Consider the following 16,063-nt stretch of genomic DNA (forward strand, 5'->3'; position numbering starts at 1 on the left):
AGTAATATCAAATGACCCTTGTATTGCGATTATGAATTAGTTTTATGTTGAATGATCAATTCAAATTAGACGCGTCGATTTTAAATTTCACTTTTAAATGCGTGTGTATGAATGTTAATTTAAACAAAGTAAATAAGCTGTAATAATGTAGCCAACAAATATGTGTTTAAGTGTCAGTGGGCCAGTAAATTAGTAAATTAAAAGGCATGGCAGTCAGTAGCCCCCCCCCCCCTACCCTGAAGGCAGGTCGATAGTTACTTTAATCTCCTCTCATTTTTGTAAAAGCTGAACAAAACAATATACAGCAAGTATATACAATGTAACAATGTCTTATAATAAAACACACACCGAAACTTGGTACATGTCAGCAAGTTTCAAGGTTGATAAACACCCATAAACGAGTTGTTTACGTCTCCAAATGTCGAATTTGTACCTGAAAGATGATATTAAAGGTATGCATACCTTTGTCTCAATATGGTGAGATTGTACCTGAAAGATGATATTGTAGGTCGGTTATAAAACTATGTTTGTATTCCTTTCCTTTGACACAACTAACATTTTCTTCATAAAATGTATTTGATAGTGGTGAAATATTTTCTAAGTTGATAAACAGTTTTATTGTGTGATTTTGAATATAACGCATGCTTTACTGTGGAATTACAAGTCCTGAATGAAAAAAAAACAAAAAAACAAGTACATTTTATACACACGCACACACACACACACACACACACACATATTATATATATATGATATATATATTTGATTTCTTAAATTACGAAAACAATAATAAAATAATGAATTCAATTGAAAACATTTCAGTTTAGCAAGTGTTTAATGAAGAACATGATAATGACAATTATGACGATGATTATGATGAAAAAGAATATGGTTGTAGTGATGATGAATATGATGACAATGATAATATTAATGATATTTTTACTGGTGTAATTCGGCCACATTAAAGTCAAGTAAACCGGTTGTTTAATAAAAAAAATGTCAGATACGAGTGCCGTTCTTGATCAATATAGTTTAGTAAATGCTTGCACTGGTAGATTTCTGTACGGATAAATACTAACTAATAAGGACTATGAAAAATAGAAAGCGCTATGAATGATATTCGATATATTATCGACTTTTGTTCTTCTATGAAATTAAGACAATTTTTAAGAAATACAGCGTTTTCATTGAATGACAAATAAACAAAGCTGGACACGAAAGATACTTTTTATACCTACAGTTTATTCTAAACGTCTTTGTTCGAAAAAGAAAACTCAGTGGAAAAAGACGTACATTAAAATTTTAACGTAGTAATATTTCTGAACAAAACAGATGCATGATGATTCAGGAAAATATAATTGAGGTTTGCAGAAAATCCATAAAGAAATAAAAACGCTGTAGAAAATTATTTTTTTCAAGGAATGATCAAAATTTAAAAGGATTACGTTTCTGGAAAAACGGATGCGAGTTCATTATATATAATCACATATGATATGGCTGATATTATGAAAAACATATACATATATTTAAAGTTAACCCAAATGCGTATAAAAATAAAAATAAATGAATAACAGTTAAAGAATTGATCGTACACAATCTTTAAACAAAATGAAAAGTCGAGAGCAAGGACATTTAAAACATATTTTAAATTTCACCGACATTTTATGCATTTGAGTGTACATATTTGTATCAGCAACAAATCTTTTGTTGAATGCGATACATCCTGTTTGAAAAAAACAATGTCATCATTTGATGTACTAGTACATGTGACCGTAAGGTCGTGTAAGGCTAAAAATATATTTCGTGGAAGAACTTGTAATAATGACTGAGCAATAACCGAAACTGAAAGTTAAATTTATTTAAGAAAACTGCTATTTGAAAATTATTTTACTTCCTACATATTTCCTTAAAGACCTATCTTGCCAGAGGAACTGTTTTGTTTTCTTAGCTGAGTCAGTTTAAGTGTCCACCGGTACATTACGATAAAAATGTTAAAACCAAAAACCTATTATTTATCAGTAGAAAGTCAAATTTGATGAAAATATCAAAGGCGGGGCTTTTTTGGTATATGACGTTAATAAAGTAGGATACTATAATAATAATAATAATAATAAAATATATAATAATAATTATAATAATAATAATACTTATAATACTTATAAAAAATGATCATAATAATAATAAATTTAATAATAAAAATAATAATAATAATAATTATAATCATAATAATAATAATAAAAATTATAATACAAAATGTGATGATGATGATGATGATGATGATGATGATGATAATTATAATAATAATAATAATAATAATAATTATAAGATAATACTTCTACTACTAATAATAATAATGATTAAAGTAATAATTATAATTGAAAGAAGAAGAATAAAGGCCTCAACAGACGGTAGGATTTAGTTGTACAGCACTAATTAGAGATAAGATGTACAATTTTCAAAGCTATACAACACTTGCATTCAGACGGTAATTCTATACTGTAAGAATCTTCTGAGGTTTCCCCCGAAAAGGATCCCTTTACATTGATCCTTTACATACTTTACTCACTTAATACTTTTTTTTCGCCATGAGTAATGATTGAAACACCTCCATTAAAAATATATATATATATATATATATATATATATATATATATATATATATATATATATATATATATATATATATATATATTAAATGTGAAGCCTGACCGAGACTCAAACCTGGGACCCTCGGAATACGGTACTGCGGCTCTACTGACTAAGCTATGTGGCCGCCTACAAACTACCTCCCCTCCCCAAATTCATGTAATTAGAGAACAACTCAATACCGTGACATAATCATTTTCGGAATAATTTGGGATTCGAACACAACACAACTTTGGGTCTCCTGATCTTACTACTATGTTTACCTTTTAGCCCTAATTGTTCTGGAATTTCATTCATTACATCCATTATCAGGAGATAATTTGCTTATCTGTTACTTGTCATTGTGGGAGGTCTGTAAAAATCGGTACGACAAGATTTTCAAAATAGAACATGTCCTATCCCTTACATCTCGACATAAGGTTTCCGAAATCAAGAAATAGTAGCCTTCACACATTAAGATTTGTCTGTACATCTTAGTTTTAATTGGTGTTGTACTTCAAAATCCTACCGTCTGTTGAGGCCTTAAGGAGGTGAAGAAGGAAAAACCAAAAACTTTCAAATGTTTTTACAATTGTCGGGTTTGTCATGGAGTATCAAAACTCTGTTAAATAATGTATCTAGATTTTGAAAAGACACAAACAACAACGAAAGCTTTTCTTTATATACTATACTTTTAATACAAAAATGTTAAACAAGGGTATGAATAAAATGGTACGGAGCACTGAATTATTTCTCAATTTCATAGAGTTTTGTTATCAATGATCCCGGACATATCACCTGTTATATCCTTAAAGGCCTGGTTTTTGAAGCACAAAATGGTGATAATATACACCCATGCAATCTACACAAATTATTGTCAAAAGAGATAGCGAAAGAGTGTCAAATTAGTTCTTGAAAGTATAGTAAAACTTGACAATTATGAGGGAGTCAGCCTAAATAACAGCTCTATATGCCAAGCAAAGGTTATCTCTTTCAAGATGTCACTACACACTAGGGGCTCATGTACTCTATTATCTTCATCGTCGTCCCTGCCTACCCTGACAGGCTGTAAAACAGTTAACTAGTATTGGCCTTCACGTTCGCACTCTACTATATTACTTCTGTACATGCCAAAGCGAATAACAAAATAATCGCTACAAAAAACCTTTCCTGCACCGTATTGAAATAGAGCCGTGCCCGCACAATTTACAGCCAAACGGTCTTCAAAATGAGCAACTATGATTGAGAAAATGTTGTAGTAGTCTAGTGTAACATATTTGATCGTTTTTTCATTACATTCTGAATAATGATAAAATAAAAACACACACACAACATTAACTTTTATATTGAGCATGTTTTACTTTTGGCTAACACTCACAATCAATTAAACTATTAAAGTCACACATTGGTTTTGTTATTATTGTTAATTTTTGTCATAAATGTTTCTTTCATCGAATATAAAGTTATTTGGATTGAGAAGTTGGACTTGTTAATCTTTGAGGTGTATACAATCGAAGGTGAAAGAAGGGTATTTAGTGGTCGACAACCCTACTTAGTTAGTAACTATCACGCTGTGTAACTCTTATGACACCAGCGCGTGATCAGGTAATCTGGTTCCCTGTCCTATTATGGTTCCCATCCAAGATGGCTGCCCATAATGGGATCAGGAAACCCCCAAGCGTATTGGACAGATTTCTGTCCAATGGACTGCGTCGTAAATAAAATATTACAAACAACGAGACAATGAACGCAAAATTAAAACCAGTCGAGCATCTGTTAGCCTTATCCGATCAGATAATGTCCTAGATTAAAGTAGCCAATGAAACCGCGCCCGGGGTTCCACGGTAAAAATAGAACGCAACAATAACAAGAATAATGAAACAAGTTTTTCCCTCGATTCAGTGAAAAATGTTTGAATTTCTTTGACTAAAGTTATTCTTTTGTCATAATTATGCATACAGACGGAATATAACCAAACATGGAATAAATGTATACACAATGTCACATTCATAGATATGCATGTAGCTTCAATGTATAGATGGTTAATTCTACGTGGGGGATGTTGCACTTATTCATTATCCCTCATGTACAGACTCAATCAAACTGAGTCTGCAATTCTTATGTAATTTTGTTGTGATTAATGCTTCAGAGGGATCACTTTGTACTTTGTTTCTTGTTCATTGCTTCAGTTCTGAATTGCCATTAATCTGTAACTGAAAATGGCTAATTTCTGCGAAAAATATGTCATATTTTCCGAATCTTTCACGGATGGGATATGACAAATTTAAACTTGCCATTTATAACCGAATAGATTATAATCATTAAAATTAAAGGTATGTTTCATATTGTAAGTGTCACAAATCAATCATTGGTAAATGGTGTGAATAACACGATGGCCGTTTTTTAAAATGGCGGATTACATCATGTGCTGTTGAAGTGTGACCTAGTCCTGTTTTGTTTTTAACTGATTCAGTAAGTATGAATCCATTTGAGATAGATGATTTCACTTCAACAACATGTCATGTCTTAAAATTGAATTTAAACATATATTTTAAAATATATTTTATGCTTTGGAACGGAAAGTGAAATAATGTTTGATAATTTTCATTGTGGTTAATTTATTTTAAAGACCGTGCATACAATAGATATAATCATATCATCATTTTCGTCATCTCATAAATCAACATGCTTCTTCTTGCCCTAACAATCATCACAATAAGCATTATTAGCATCAATGCAATTAACATACTTCTGCTCTCATCAGAAACATCATCAATATGACAAGAGCCTATTTCAATCATTATTATGAGAAGCAAAAGTATGAAAACAATCATCTACATCTTATCATACTATCATCATCATTACATCATCATTATCAGCAGCATCGTCAACAACCTATGTTTTATTCATTTATAAAGATGGCCATCAATATAATGATGAATAACAGTTTGATCAACAGCATTATCATCATGATCAAAATCATCATCACAATCAGTGTAGATTATTACCATTACATACAGCTTAATGTGTAACAATTAGTAAGACCGCTGGCATTATAATGAGAACAAGGATGTCATCTTCATAGATACTGCATTTGTCTTTTAGGCAGAAAAGAAAATGTGCAGCCAGTGTACTTAAACCAGGGACCCTAGAATGAAATCTTCACAGTGACTCTTGAGCTGCATACATGAAGCAATCACGGCCCTTTTTGGGTGGCATAACATATCATTTATTTATTATAAAGATACTTTTTGCTCATCATTATTAACATAATCTTCAAGAGCATAATTATTTCAACTATTAATATGACGAACTCATTGTACATCTGGAGCAGAATTATTTCTTTCATCATCACAACCATCATTATCAGCGTTAAAATCAACTGATATTTCTGCTCATCATCCTCAACATCATCAACATAATAATGATCAGCATCAAAATCAACAGATTACTGCTTAACATCACCATCATCAACATAATCATCATCACAATCTAAATATTTGTTCTCATCATCACTATCATCGAAATAATCATCATCATTGCAAATCAAATACGTCTGCTCATCATCATCATCATCTTCAACATAATTATTTAAATTTGTAAGACATATACCATCACTTTTTGTGATATCCTGTTCCTATCATCGTCATCATCATTATCATCATCATTACTTCATCATCATTTTTATCATTAAAATCACCATAATTATGCTTATATCACCATTATCACCGTTCTTGCAATTAACATACGCCCCTTATTTATCACATATCTCATAATTACGATCAACCAAGGAAGAGCTATTGTCCTTCAAAATATATCCTTTACACAAGCATTTTTACCCCTCCTCAAGATTTAGTACTTCATGAACATTCCATGAAAGGTTCTCTTACCGACAAATACCCTGACCTCATTCTTTTCTCCGCACAAACCAATTAACAAGAAGGCCTTTTACATCCTATGGAGGACACTTCATGAACCCATCAATTATAATAATCATATTAGATGTTGTAATACGAAAACATGCTCATGTTCCTAAGCTGACCTAAAATATAACTTGCTTCGATTCTTTGAAATACTATCATTCAGAAAAAGATCTTCACAGGGCAAACCTTGGCTTGTTTTTATTATATACAAAAGTCAGTTCTTGGGCCAGAGGGTCGCTTTTGTCAGGGATTTTTATCTATTTCATTGAAATATCACATTTAAATATTATATCGCATCTTTAATTATAAAAAAATAATATCAAGAGTTCAATGTCAGAGAAATATGCACGAAGTCTAGAGCGAGAAAAGTAAGTTTTCAATAAAAAAAAACATAGCAAGATGTCTATATTGTTATAAGGATATTTAAAACAGTTTAGGGGTTAGTTGTTTATGTTACTTTTTTTAATATCCATACATGAGGTATAATCAAGGAAAATATCGCTTTAAAATTATCTGAATGAGGATAAAATAAACAAGTTGTAGTGTTATGATAAGCTATAGTGTTGTACCCACACCCCAACTAAGATTTAGTATCATCATTAAACAATAATTTTAAAAGTGCGCTTATGTAAATTTTAGAGGATTTTTTTTTTGTTTTAACAATTTTTCTTTCAAGATTTCGTTTTTATTCTAATTAACAAGATGTTGATCAATCATGCATTCTTTGTACATGGTACTATTTTAAACCAATTATGATTTTAATTGTTTGTGCTAAACGCTTATGATAAAAGGTATAAAACAAGAATCATATTTAAAAAGATATTTTTCAGCTGTATACTTTATTACCTTTAATTTTCTAGGTAATGTTCACAACAAGAACTCAACAAAGGTCCAAATGCCTAAACACATAAAAGTTGAACATAGATTAGCTTTGGCACTTAAACAGAAATATGTACAAAAGAAAATAAAGAATTAAACGAAGGAATAATTTGAAAATCAAATCTTTGTGAGTAACTTAGCCTGATTTAAGCGAAAATCGTTGCAATGCGTTTCAATATTGAGTCAATTTTTCACATGTAGATTCATTGTTCTAGAAGAACTGAGTGAGCAATAGGTCAGAATCTTCGTAAAAAAAGTTTTTGATCTAGGCCTTCATTAAATGAAAATTTAATTTCGAGCAAAAACATCATTGGAGTCTCTAAAGTGAAGAGGTCTTATGAATGCTTGGTAAAGAAAAAGCGTATGGCTTACCTGTCCGGCAATTACCGAGAAAGGGATAGCACATTTTGTTTTATTATCGGAAGTAAATTGCAAGGTTAAAGAAATTCTACGGCCAGGTTTAGCACAATAAAAACAAGTGAAGTTTCATTCAAGCGTGAAATGTCTCAGAATGAATGGAAAAGCGTTACGGCACGACAATTTCATTACGTCAGACGATATTCGTTTCACAAAGTGGCGGATGGGTACGCTAAAAACGAATGGTGCAAATGAGCAACCATACTAACATGTATAGGCGGTTGCAAATTAAACCATACGACTTTGTTCATTTTTTTCAATTAATGATTTACTTAAATATAGTATAAATAAGTTAATGTTGTTGTATTCTTTTCAATCGGAAAATACAAGCAATGTAGAACCAAAAACATTACATGGAAGCGCTTTTTGAGGTTTGTGAGAAGTCGCGAGATTTATAAGTGTTGTGGCGGGCAAAAGTCATTTCACTGCTGAACTGTAGAATAAGTAGATTGCTTTATTATACTTTCGAAACCTTCAATGGTAAAAGTAATGTTAGGTTTTTCATTTGTCCTTTTATATACACGATTTATTTTTACTAGTGAAGTAAAGCGATATCACAAGTGTGTTTGTTTATAAATGTGGTTAGATCTGGTAATTGATTAAGTGCCATTAAAGCCTTCTCAAGCCAACATAAAAAGATAAACATGAGTTACAACAAAGGAAGAAATATTTTATACATATATATTTTTATGAGTGTGTGAGTGCATGCGTGCGCGTGTGTGTGTGTGTGTTTAATGTACTTGTTTTTTTTTCATTCAGGACTTGTAATTCAACAGTAAAGGATGCGTTATATTCAAAATCACACAATAAAACTGTTTATAAACTTATCAAATATATACATTTTATGAAGAGAATGTTAGTTGTGTCAAAGGAAAGGAATACAAACATAGTTTTATAACTGACCTACATTATCATCTTTCAGGTACAATCTCACCATTTTGAGACAAATGTATGCAAACATTTTTTTTTTATAAATGACCTTCAATATCATCTTTCAGGTACAAACTCAACATGATGAGACGTAAACAACTGGTTATACGATATGGGTGTTTATCAACCTTGAAACTTGTTGGCATGTGTTTTATTTAGCTATTGTGATATAAGATATTGTTACATTGTAAATACTTGCTGTATATTGTTTTGTTCAGCTTTTACAAAAATAGAGATTAAAGTAACAATCGACCTGCTTTCCGGCTAGAGGGGCTACTAACTGCCATGCCTTTTAAATTACTGGCCCACTGACCATTAAACACATATTTGTTAGCTACATTATTACAGCTTATTTACTATGTTTAGATTAACATTCATACACATGCATTTAAAGTGAAATTCAAAATCGACGCATCTAATGTGAATTGATTATTCATAATCGCAATGCAAGGGTCATTTGTTAAAGATATTAAGTGCTTGAAATAATTATTTGTTCAATACGATTGTTGTATTTCAAATAAATTGTCACACATTTATTTTCGTAATTAAATATTAAAGTCATGTAAACCGGTTGTTAAATTAAATAACCTCAGTCACGAAAGGTTGAGTGCTGTGCCATTCTTGATCAATATAGTTTAGTCAATTCTTGTACTAATGAACACTTACTAGTACCCACAGTATAGTCTAAACGTCTTTGTTATGATATAGTCTAAACGTCTTTGTTATGAAAAGATAGTCAATGGAGAAAACAAAACTGACATTTAAATTCTATTGTGGTAATATTTCTGAACAAGTGATACTTAAGGAACATATAATTGAAGTTTGAAGAAAATCCTTAAAGAAATAAAGACGCTGCTGTAAACTTAACTATTTTCATGGAAAGGTTTAAATTTAAAGGGAATGTGTTTCAGGGAAATTTAATATGGATGTGATTTCCTTATATGTAATCACATACTTCTTCCTTCTCGTGAGAAGGAAAAACTATGTTTGATGGAACTCACTGAGACATGACGATATTAAACTTCACCAAAACATCTAAAGCATGCAGAATGTATCTGGAGCATTTATATATCGTTAAATATCTTTAGAATTTTTTTACAAGATGGCTAATAGACATCAATGTTCATATTACAATATACTATGTATAATTATGATCACCTCATTGTATTTTTCATTGCTATGTCATGCTTGTTGTATTATGTTGTATTTTGGGACGGGGCCTGTGTTACAAGAAATAAACTTTACTTTTTTCCTTTTCTTTACATTACAGTACTTTATCATCATCAACAATATCTTAAGCATGAAGGCAACATGATCATATCATTATGATCATCACAAGCCATCAGTATCAATACATAAATATCATCATCATCGCCTGTACATAATCATCATCATTATCACCAGTAATTCATCATCATCATCATCATCATCATCAGCAGCAGCAGCAGCAGCAGCAGCAGCAGCAGCAGCAGCAGCAGCAGCAGCAGCAGCAGCAGCAGCAGCAGCAGCAATAGAAGCAGCATTATCTCTTAATATTTAAAATGCAATAAAAATGACACAAGACTTTACGTAATAAAACAATGGCAGTTATAACAATAAGGTGTTACAAATAAGATTTTGATGACTATGAAGATTTGATGAATGTGATGATAATAAACGATTTGTTGACGGCACAAATGATGATTATAACGATGAGATACTTGATTATTATGATTTTAATCATGATGGATTTGATAATTATTTCATGCCAATGATTATGTTAGTAATGATGATTTCAATTATGGTAATGATATGATTTAAATAATGATAGAAGTGATGATGATTTTAAAGATTGTGATGATGATGATGATGATCATATTGATCATGATATTTTGATGTTTACTTTAAATTTTATGATGGAACTGGCAAAAAGCATGATTTTCGTGAGACGATGATAGTTTAGATGATGATAATAATGATGGTGATTTTACTAATAATGATTTTGATGAAGTGAAGTTGATGCTTTTTGACTTTGATAATGAGTTTACTGATGACAATGATGAAGATGAGACCAGTTGATATTACTTGGTGACGATTATTTTGAGCCAACTTCATGACGGGAAGCATTATTCGTCGAAACGAGACATTATTTTTAAAGTCAGTGTATTTTATTGAAAAATACAGCTTCATTTTTTTATTGTTTGTTTATTTTTTTTGTTTTTAATAGTTTCAAATAATATTTCTTTAAAGTACATACATGTAAAAATTATAGCTATTGGTAAAGGAATTGATATAGATAATGATAAGGTTTGCATTTTATTATATGCTGATGATATTGTACTTGTAGCTGAAACTGAAAATGATCTTAACTTTATGCTTAATGTTTTTTTTCAAATTGGTGTACATCAAATGCTATGATAGTAAATCATGATAAGAGCAACATTATTCACTTTAGGTTGCAGTCGACCGGCAGATCCTCATTTGTTTTCACATGCGGCGACCGTAGTCTAAAATCTGTAGGACAATATACTTACCTTGGTCTGTTACTTGATGAGTTTCTTGATTATAATGAGACCGCTAAATGTATATCTCAAAGTGCAGGTAGAGCACAGGGATTACCTATTGCAAAATCGAAAGCATAAGGGTCCATGCCATATGCTTCACAACAGCAGATGTCAAGTGCCGTGTGGCAGCTGTAAAAAGTTGCCCCGTACTTCACTTCAGTGTTGTTATATTTTCTGGTCCTTCGGGATCATTGATGCCAGCATTATTAAGTGTTGAGAATTGAGTACCGCTCAAGCCGGTGCTAGGGGGCGCGAGGGATGTTGCACTTGTTCATTATCCCTCATGTACAGACTCAATCAAACCGAGTCTGCAATTCTTATGTACTTTTGTTGTGATTAATGCTTCCGAGGGATCACTTTGTTTCCAGAATTTTGTTAAATTGTATGACTCATTAGTATGGCCAGTCATTTCATATGGTGCTTCTATTTGGTTTGGGGTAATAAGTCATTTGCCTGCATTGATGCGATACAGAATCGGGCAATGCGTTTTTATCAAGGGGTAGGGCGGTATACACAGCAGCTTTATATTGAGAATTAACTTGGCAGCCAACATGTATATACGAGTGGTCTTTATTCGGAGTTTTCATTGTTGTATTTATTTCAATGAAATTTTGTAAGAAAAGGTTTTCATTTAGTTGCTTGTGATCTTCATGCGGAGGTCATCTTTAACACTGGTTTGACTGTATTAACAAAACAGATGGACTTTATAATCATCCTTATGCATACATTCTTTGAATGTTTTAACAAGCAAATCAGAAAAATGATATCGGTTAAAAATGTTTTTTATTCATTATTTATACATAAAAAAATATACTATTTTGTATTGTATTGCCTTAACGTATGATCTGTTGAATTTTCATTGGTTAACAAGCAAGAGTCTTCTTCAATCGAAGCGTAAATAAAATAGCGTATAAACTGATGATTTAAACTATTTAGATTTAAGCAAAAGAGGCAAAATATTGCGGACAAGATTGTTATAAAGATTTTTTGTAATCAATTTCTACTGTGATTTCATATAAACATTTGAAATGAAAACATTTTAAAGATCAACTTTGTGCTTAATTTCTAGAACACTTGATTCAAACACATTGGATACATTAAAGATCACACTTTACCGTAAGTTGTTAGATATTGTAATACGTCTATCATTCACGTTTCTGTAACAATTTACTGATGTAGTATTTCTATTGTCACCATTTTAAGCAGACATCATATTTTTCATGGAATGACATATGTTTTTTATAAGGTTTCTTTGTAGTGGTTATTCGGTGTCCACTTTTATGTTGAAATACACGTTTTCGACTTCGTGTCAATGTACTGAAGCAAGCGTTTACGTGAAAGAAGAATTATATTCATAACTATTTTTGACTTATGTTGGATGCTTAAGTCGAAAAGTAGATCAAATCAATCATGCGTTAACACTATTTCGGTTCAAACCTAGCGATGAAATTTAATACAGTTACTGTAAATATATTGTATTTGACAAACGAATACAAAAAAACATGTTGTAAATATAGAGGAGTTGGGTCTTTTTTTATATAAAAAAGTCAATGCATTTTTTTATGTATATTTTTAATCAGTATACAGTAAAAGACGATATATAAATATTTCAAAATGTATTGGCTATCGGCATGTAAAATGTCTTTGGCCATATTTACAATAAACATATATGGCAAAGACAGACGTATTGTATAATATATACAATTAATCCAAAACGAAACAAACAGTTTCTAAGAGTATCATTTTCAATTACATTAAGATAGTTTTCAAATTTAAACTTTTTTTAAAATTACAATAATATTCAAGTTTAGGCATAGGTCGAATTGACGCTGACCAATCTTGTAAATATTGATCGCGTAAACGATTCTTTAACATTGGTAAATATTCACAACTGTCATCAAAGTTTAATCGTATATTTGTAAATCAAAGATGATCAATAATAGAATGTATACGAGAAGCCCAGCAGCTTTTTATATTGATGTCAATAACATAAATGGGGGAATAAAATAGTTTTAATAATTTTTAGCCAAAAAAATTAAGGATCGTTCCTTACATGTAACAGATAACGGTAATCTACCCAGTTATCCCAGTGCCGCATAGTTTGGGTTGTTTTGTTTTACACCTAAAACGTGCTTTGAAATTCTGATATGTAAAATTTGTCCGCTTCTTTATAGTTATATACCCCCAAACCTCTGAACCTTATAACAGTATTGGCACCATCATTGTATCAAATAATAATAATTTAGTTAAAACATCAAATTTCACTTTGTCAAATAAAAACATCAGGCTGTGGTATGCTCTAAATGCTTGATCGTGTAGCCCCTTGACTGCATGTGTCATATTACCTGTATACTTAAAATTAATGCCTAAGTAAGTAAAGTTATTTACTTGCTCAATTTTCTCACCGTTAATATAAAAATCTATATTTACATCATTAGATTTTCAACAACCCATATTTTGGTGTTATTGAATTTAGTTTTAAGATCCCATTTTTCTGAATAATGAAAAATATTATCTATTTGTGACTGTACACTAACAGGATTCGTAGTAAAGAATACAATTTCGTCAGCAAATAATATAAAATACATAGATAACAATTCTAAACTTTTATCAGTTAAAGTATTAAAGTATATTCTATCAATAATATCGTTTACGACAAGAACGAAAAGTAAGGGAGATAATGGCTCTCCTTCCTTCTGACCCGAAACATTCCGACATCTGCATAGTACTAGATATCTTTACACATGATTGTACATCATTATAATAAATACATTTCATCATGTTGGTCATTTTACAACTATTGTCGGCTTGAATATTAAGTTTTATCCATAATGCATCCCTGTTAACGGAGTCAAAAGCTCAACAAAATCACACCAAAGTTTTGATTTTTATAAGATCTTCTTGATAATTGTATGTAATAAAAAACTGCAACAGTTGTGAAACGACCATCTCTGAATCCATATTGAGAATCACTTCAAACATAATTTGTTTCACACCAATTATTAATACGGTTCCTTAACAATGAGGAGAAGATTTTGGCAACCAATGTTATACCTTTATAATTCGAGGGGACATCTTTGTCATATTTTTATAGACTGGCATGACAATTCCCTTTGACCAGGAATTTGGGTATACACAGTTGTCGAATATATGATTGAATATTGTACAAATATATGGAGAAATAAGTTCTCTGCAGTCAATAAAGAAATCTGCTACATTACGTTCGTAATCACAGCTTTTATAACGGTTTAGCGTAGATATAGTTTTACTTACTCCATCCACAGAAATGGATTTATCAAGATCATCGTATTTACATTTCAGTTCAAAATTTCACGTTCTCATTATAACAAATAGACACTCTATCATAAGTTTGCAGCAGTTGAGTTTTAATCTTTCATATGATAACTATGTGACCTAAAACAGTGACATACAACTTTATTTGAAAGAAATCCAGTGGATTTATTGGCCGGACTTGATTGTCCGTGAGATGGCTCATATTTCCGAAATGGTAATGTAATATGTTGGAGACATGTCATACCTACCGATCATACTTGTATAACATTTTAATATGTAACTTTTGTTACTGTTACTGTTAACTACCGTCCCACGAACAAATTTGCAAGTCCTTCCGGGCCCGAGCGAAATAAGTTTGACTAAAATATAATTTGTTATCAATTACAGCAAAATTAACAGAGTTTCCTCCACGAAGATTACATAGGGAAAATACCTATCAAACATCGGCAGAAAAGATATACATGAAAACACCATACTTGAGCGCATTTCATCATGAAAGTCAATGCACTTTTTCCATTCTACGGAATCTGCGTCAGCAAAAATACTATAAACGAGGAACTGGGGATAAGATATCTCAGTAATATCTTTTTAACTAAAACACTCTCAAAACCAACATTATATCTTGTGCAAAAAATGAGCGTACTACATTCCATAATGATTTACAACCTTATTGAAAAATAAAAGCCGCTAAACATGCCGTGATTTAGCACAAGAAACACATTGGCAGTAACAAAAGTTATCATAAGAACTCCAGGACATATTTTGAGTTATCACAAATACTCCAGAACATTTGAAAAATCGGGTATTAATTTGTAAGCCGGGGCTTTATGTTTGCAATTTTGCATTATAATTAGGTAATTATGTATGGCAATGATGTATCCCCCGTAAGGCTATATAATGTGTAAGACCATATTTGAATTAGTGCATATAACGGTTTCGTCATACTTTGTGTTTTTGTCAAATCACTTAATCATTAACAAAGTTATGGTATTTTTTTTCCAAAATTCAATCAACTGACATCGTAGGTCAGTGTCATGTAAAAGTCAAGGCCATATCGATTTACCAGATTTTATGCATGTGCTGTTTGACAATGAATAGTGTTGTTAATTAATCGTTTTTATATAAAAAAATTAACATTATGACATTATAAATAGAAAATCAATAATATTGATCAATAACGCCCTTAGGCTATGAAACAATTTCTAATTTAATAGAATTAAAGAGGGAACAAGTATCAACAACTGCTGATCTATGTTTTGTGTAATTCTAGTTGCAATAAAATAAAAACATTTCACCTCAAACTAAAGTCAAGATTATGGTTTCAAATCATTAAAACGATGAACCTTAAAACATCAAAATGGCATGTCAATTGAAGATGTCCCTTCCATATTAAATATTACTTTTTAAAGTTTAAGTTTACAGTGTCAACGAACGTGAAAATATTTTTATTGA

This window comes from Ruditapes philippinarum, unplaced genomic scaffold (genome assembly GCF_026571515.1).
Source record: "Ruditapes philippinarum isolate M1 unplaced genomic scaffold, ASM2657151v2 ctg1285_1_1_1_1, whole genome shotgun sequence".
Classification (NCBI taxonomy): Eukaryota; Metazoa; Mollusca; class Bivalvia; order Venerida; family Veneridae; genus Ruditapes; species Ruditapes philippinarum.